Source organism: Chenopodium album, chromosome 21 (genome assembly GCF_948465745.1).
Source record: "Chenopodium album chromosome 21, dcCheAlbu1.1, whole genome shotgun sequence".
In the NCBI taxonomy this organism is placed as follows: domain Eukaryota; kingdom Viridiplantae; phylum Streptophyta; class Magnoliopsida; order Caryophyllales; family Amaranthaceae; genus Chenopodium; species Chenopodium album.
The window spans coordinates 30,523,890-30,531,029 of NC_137854.1; the positions used below are offsets into that span (position 1 = coordinate 30,523,890).

General features: G+C 33.1%; 1 pseudogene across 1 annotated transcript; it reads right to left on the minus strand.

Annotated features, from left to right (window-relative positions):
* Window positions 1-1,177: 1,177 nt before the first annotated feature.
* LOC145600621 (chalcone synthase 3 pseudogene) lies at window positions 1,178-6,409 on the minus strand (annotated as a pseudogene). The gene is made up of 2 exons (XR_014104303.1): window positions 6,199-6,409; window positions 1,178-2,178 (listed from the first exon to the last, which is right to left on the minus strand). The product of XR_014104303.1 is annotated as a chalcone synthase 3 pseudogene (transcript).
* Between the last annotated feature and the right edge of the window lie 731 nt (window positions 6,410-7,140).

The following is a 7,140-nucleotide window of genomic DNA, read 5'->3' on the forward strand; positions in this document are numbered from 1 at the left end:
AAAGGTTTCCTCGTAAAATTTGTATGTCTTTGCAAGTTTCTATATGCATTGTTTTATTATTCCGCAAAAGTAGTCAATAGAAACTCCATATAATTCACCCACCCTCTTATATTAATCGTCTAAACTAACATCTTGCTATAAAAGTTAAATTGCCCGTGACTCTTTATTGTGATAATATCTCTGCTGAACAGCTTGCTAAGAATCCCATGTTTCATGAGAAGACTAATTATTTGAAGAGGAATATGCATTATGTCATAGAATTGGTAGAGAATGGTTTTTTACAGACTATTCATGTTCCTTCTAACAAACAGTTAGCTAATGTTCTAACTAAACCTTTGGCTTCAACACAACTTTGGTCTCTGTTTTCCAAGCTTGGACTATTAGATCAATGTCCAGCTTGAAGGGGATGTATTAGATTTATTTAAGTTAGTTAGGTGTAACTAACTTCTGTATAAATACTGTACACTCATAATGATTCTTTAACAAGAATTTATTTTACACATTTTTAATAAAATTCTTTCTCTCTATTTTCTCTCCTTCACTATACAATTCCTATAAGTATTCCAATGTAGATCTTATTCAAGAATATATTTAAGGGAACTGAATAATCTTAAACTTAATTCAATTCAAAGGTTATCCTAACAACTGTTTGACTATGTTTCAAATGATAATTTATTAGTTGATATTTTTAGTGCCTAAAGAATAGTTAGTAACCTTAGTGGATTTGTTACTTGACTAATTCAATAGATAGTTGTGTTAGTGGAGTAAAGAGTGGGCCATGTTTATCCACTTTAATTGTTAGTTGCTTATATATATATTGGCCTAATTTTTATATTGGACTTATGTCGTTTTTTTTAGTTGCTACATTTTTATTTTTACGGTGTTCTAAACAGTTATTCAAGAGGATAGAGATATAGAGAAAAATAAGATGGACCCATGTGGATAGTAGAGATAGAGAAAGAAGAATGTCAAAAATGAAAAAGTGCTACAACTAATTAAAAATTTCCAAAATGAAAAAGTGTAGCAACTAAAAAAAACGGAGGAAGTATTTTATTTATTGCTTTACTCTAACAACTCTGTATTTCATTTCCATAATTATTTCAAAACAAGACAATAACTAGTAGTAGTAGTATACTCGAAGCTTTATTATGTACTCAAGCAATCAATATTTGATGACCTACTTATTAAGCGGGCAACTGCGGAGGACAACCGTCTCAACAGTAAGGCCAGGGCCAAAGCCAAACAAGACACCACAATCCAATCCATCCCCGGTAGTAGCCTTACCCTCCTCTAATGACCTCTTGCGCGTCTCATCCATTATGAACAACACACTTGCACTCGACATGTTTCCAAACTCCCTTAAAACATGCCAAGAAGTTCTTAGTTTACGATCTTTAAGCTCGAGTTTTGATTCAAGTTGGCTTAAAATAGCAGGTCCTCCAGGGTGAACTATCCAAAATATCGAGTTCCAATCGTTGATCCCTAAGGGATTAAAGGCCTCAACAAGACTTTTTTCAATGTTATTTGATATCAGCTTAGGAACACTCGGAAGCAGTTGAACTTCTAGCCCAATTTCTCTAAGGTGACCCTCGATAGCCCCTTCAGAGTAAGGCAATATTGTCTGAGCTGTCGAGACAAGCTGAAAGAAGGGTCGTTCGTTCAACGACTCATCAGGGTGTGCACCCACGATCACAGCCGCAGCTCCATCTGCAAAAAGAGCTTGAGACAACATAGACTCCGGGTTGGCCTTACAAGGCCCGCGGAAGAAAATGGATGCGCTCTCAGAGGAAACCACAAGCACTCGAGCTCTATAGTTGTTCTCTGCAAGGTCCTTGGCTAAGCGAAGGGCAGCTGCACCCGCGTGGCAGCCCTGTTGGCTAAACATGTATCGCTTCACTGAAGGGTTAAGGCCGAGAAGCCGAGTCAGGTGGTAGTCGGCGCCAGGCATGTTGACTTCAGTGGAAGTGCAGAAGATGAGATGGGTGATGTTGTTTATGGGTTGCCCCCACTCTTGAATGGCCTTTGTAGCTGCCTCTTTTCCGAGTTCGGGAACTAACTTAGCGAGTATGGCTTGGCGGGTGTCCAACGAAGATGCGTTGTAATCGCACATATGTGGGTTCTCTTTCAGGATTTCCTCAGTTAAGTTCATGTGCCGTTTGTTGATCGTAGTTTTCTCACCTGAATATTCATTTTGTGAAACAGTAGAAATAATGTTAGTCAAACATGTACTTTAGCAAGAAACCAGGGTTTTGTGTATTATACAAATAAAAATTAAACACGCATAAAGCTTGTCATACTAGGTGAAAAATTAGGGGTGTCAATTCGGTTAAACAGTTCGGGTTTGGGCTGGGTTTATCAGTTTCGGGTTATAACGGGTCGGTTTATAACGGATTGAAATAATAAGCGGGTCGGTTTGGGTCGGTTTTGAAAATTATCGGGTCAGTTCGGTTTGGTTTTTTTAATTGCAGTTTCTATTCGGATCGGGTCCTTATCGGGTCGGGTTCGATCTAGTCGGATCGGTTCATAATCAATTTGGGTTGAAGTGGGTCGGTTTGAAAACGGGTTTAGCCCATTTAATGTGGGTTTCGGTTAAAAACAGTTCGGGTCTTAATCAGGACGGGTCGTAATTGGTTCGGGTCATAATCAGTTTGGGTTTAACTGGGTCGGTTCGAAAATGGGTTTCGGTTCAAAATAGATCGGGTGAAATCGGGTCCAACTATTATTGTTCCGGTTATATTTGGTTTAGATTGAACTTGGTTGGTTTGAAAACGAGTTTACCCAATTTGAAACGGGTTTCTAATCAAAATCATATCGGGTTAAAATTGAGTCGGATGATTATCGAGTCGAATTAGTCAGATAATGGGTAGGAACGAGTCATGTTATAATCAAGTCAAGTCATAAATAAGTTGGGTTTATCGAGTAGTGTGTTGAAACGGATTAGATCATAAACATATTGGGTAACAGGTTGTAAATGACTCAGTCATAACGGGTTACGGGTTTTAAACGGTTTGGTCATAACGGGCTATGGGTCGTAAACGGTTCGGTTACAACGGGTTACGGATTATAACCGGTTCGGTCACAACGGGTTACGGGTTGGAACGATTTAGGTTTATCGGATTTTTATCGGGTTTTAACGGTTTTCAGTTTAAAACGGGTCGGGTTACTATCGGGTTTAAACGTAATCAGTTTAGGTTGCTTTCAGTTTCGGGTTGTACCGGTTTGGCTTGATAACGGGTTGAGTTAGTAACGGTTTGCACAAATTCGGTTTAGTTCAGTTTCGGTTTGGAAAAAATTGGGTCGGGTCAGTTTTCGGTTTCCAAAAAACGGGTTTTAAACAGTTCAGTTCCTTTTCGGATCGGTTCGAAACAGTCGGGTTTAACGGTTCGGGTCAGAAACTGACAGCTCTATGAAAAATTCTTGTGTAGTCGTTATGACAATATTTCAAACTAGGTTAGTTCCCGTGCCATGCACGGTAATTTTCAATTTATTATTAATGTAACACTATAATTTTATTTATCGTTAGTGCGTGTAACATAATAATTCGTATTTAATTTCAAAAATAAATTTGTCAAAAAGTAATATAAACCACATGAAAAATTTAACTACTATATATTTATTTTCTTATTGTTTCTAATATTTATCAAAATAAAACACGAAAAATCAAACGAAATATAAAGAGTTATGTAAAAATACTCCTTTGACATGAGTATGTTAAAATTCACAACAAAGTGATACTCCGTATAGTTTTTCTTTTGACAAACAAATAATAAGTTTTATAAATATGTAAATAGCTAGCCTTCAATCTACCATATCTATATATATACAACTTTTTTTCTTCTTCTTCCATATAAAATTGACCACTTTTAAAATTTGAAAATATAATTTTTAAAAAAAAAGTCATGGTATAATTTGGGCATGTGGTTTAACATAAAATCCGCGGTGTATTGATACAAAAATTTTATAGTAATAACTTTTAAATACTCCCTCCGTCCCTTAATACAATGCCTCTTTTGAGCATTTATTCCTCGCATAATAAAGAGAAAGAAGCATTGTATTAAGGGACGGAGGGAGTACTTAAAAGTTATGATTATATGTTTGAATCAACTAAATGCGGAGTATTTTTTTTATTTTATCTAAAGATCAAAAATAAATGTATAAATCTGATAGATTTAAAAATTTAATCTTTAAATTTAAAAAATTGTATTGTATATGCTTAATAAAATATAACATTGGTTGCGTCATAATGTTACATATTTTCATATATGTAGTACATTTTTACTTTTTTCTATGTAGTATCCTAGTATGTAATTATTAGATAAAGATTGAAAACCAAAATTATACCTATGTAAAATAATTAAAGATACTTAACATATCAAATAATGAAATAATTAATATTTTTGTATATTATATAAGGAGGAGACATAAAGAATTATTATATTAAAGGACGGAGGGATTACTTTAAAAGTTATGATAATATGTTGGAGTAGTTTTTTTTATTTTATTTAAAGAACAAAAATAATTGTATGAATCTGACAGATTTATTAATTTAATCTTTAAATTAAAAAAATTGTTATGTATGCTTAATAAAATAAAACATTGGTTGCATCATAATGTTACATGTTTTCATATATGTAGTACATCTTTTACTTTTTTTTATGTTGTATCCTAGTATGTAATTATTAGATAAAGATTGAAAACCAAAATTATACCTATGTAAAATAATTAAAGATACTTAACATATCAAATAATGAAATAATTAATATTTTAGTATAATATATAAGGAGGAAACATAATGATTATTTTGGAAGGAAAAAAGTATTTTATTTTTGTAAGAAAGGTATGAAATAATTATATTACGTATATTAAATATTCTCTAAGAAGATTTATTTGACAAAAAACAAAAAAGGAAAAAAACAACTTTTGGCGGGAAAATTTTTAACCAAAAGATGACACGTGTCATCTTTGGTTTCGCCTTTAGTATATAGTTATAGATAGATAGATTAAATACGTTTATTAGTAGTGACTAATCTTAATTGTCCATTTGTTTCTTATGCGAAATGGCCATCAAGGAATTGTTTGTTTAATTGATTTATGTTTAACGCAAGAATTTTTATTTTTATTTTATAATAAAACAATTATTTCAACCACAACTTATGTAATGTTCAACCTAAAATCTTCATCTTCAACCAAACAACTTCACCTGTCATATAAAACTCGTTTAAAAATTACTAAATTGTATATGAAATCATTAATATTAATGTTTAGTGATAGAGTATAAAACATATTCCTGGGCCTCAACTATCAGTTTAAGCTTTTGGTTGAGTTGGTCCACTAACATGGTATCAGAGCCAGCGTGACACAAAGGTCACGGGTTCGAATCTCATCCACCCCCCACTTTCAAGTGGAATATTAATTAAGCGCAAGGTATGAGGAGGGCCCATGCTGCATCTACACTTCTAGCCCAATGGGCTCTTGTGTGAGGGGGCGTGATAGAGTATAAAACATATTCCTGGGCCTCAACTATCAGTTTAAGCTTTTGGTTGAGTTGGTCCACTAACATTTAGATTATCATAAATGTGCTTCAATATATTTTTATTCAAGTTAACTCTAAGATTTAAGTAATTATCTGTAACAAAAATTCATAAAAAAAAAAAAAAAAAAAAAAAAAAAAAGAACACAATATCATGTCTTATAATTTTGTGTTTAATTTTGAAAAACCATATGATTTTGTTAGTAATTTGTCATTGTTGAATGTTAAAACTACAATGATATTGTTGAAGGTGGACATAATATTTTTATAATCATTACCATAACGACATTTATGTATTACGGCTAATGTAGTGATTTTATAAGTAATTGTGATCAGTTAAGTTTTAGTAGGTAGATAAGGAAGCATGTATAAGCTAATTGATCATTCAAATGGATATATTATACCTTACCTGTATGGCTGTATGAGATTAAATAAGTAAAACTAATTTCTTACTTAAAAGAGTTTTTCTGAATGATGTGAAGAGAGCTACAAAGGCACCCGATATATAGAAGGGATTAGATCTCAAGCCTTAACTATTAAGTAGCACCCACGGAAAATTTAATGAGCTTATTAGGTAAGGTCGCTAGCTATAATCTGCTTTATTATTTTTAATGCTAATCGATAATTAATAGCATATACTTCGTATTATATAAGTAAGAAAAACATACATATGCGCTTGAATTTGGACTTGAGATCAGCCATATCCTCTCTATTAGTAACACGGAAATAGAAGTCAGGACAGTCAGCTTGGTACACTACATTTGGTGGATTAGCCGTGCCAATGGCTAAGATGTTAGCTAGGGCTTTTATTCTTTGGCCGTGGTGGGATTCGATAACAGCTATCGGTGCCATTGTTTTAGGATGACGAAAAGGTTGATAGAGTAGGACGAAGAGTTTTGTTAGTGAGGAGAAATATAAGAGTCAATCGATAGATCAAGAAGATGGTTGTAGTAATAAGCAATTGCTTGCATTGGTGTTTATATAAGGGCAATAATGCTTACTTGTACCTGGGAGCTTTGCTTCGTTGAAAACGTCTGTAGTCTCCCTTTGTGTTACTTGTAAACTCTAAATTACTTCATTCTAAAAAGAAAAAAGTCTCATTTTCATTTAATAAATGTACACTTTATTATGTATCTATGTGTTTACAAAGTTAAGTATTATTGAGGGGCATCTAGCTATGAGCCTAAGATGGACATTGAATGTATGTTTGTTAAAACCGAAATTTTGTTAATTATTAGGTGTCTAATTTATGTAAATTAAGAGATAATATCAAAAAAATATAAGATATTATCTTTAATATCTCGTAGAATATTTTATAGCTATCTTCTTTACTACTCTATGACACTTTATATAAAGAGGGTCGTATCTAGGGTTTAATGAGGCTCAGATGGAACAAGTCACAAAGACTTCATCTCCTCTCTACTACCAAAATATTGTAGGTACAGAGTATGGAATGAGCCGATAAGGCCCCGTACTATAAACAAATATCAAAACCCTAACCCTTTGGAGAGAGGAATCAAAAGATCTACGAGAGTTATAACCCCACAAATTATCAATGAAATAATTGTTCCCGTATATTTTTCTACCTTTTTAATAATATATTGCAGGTT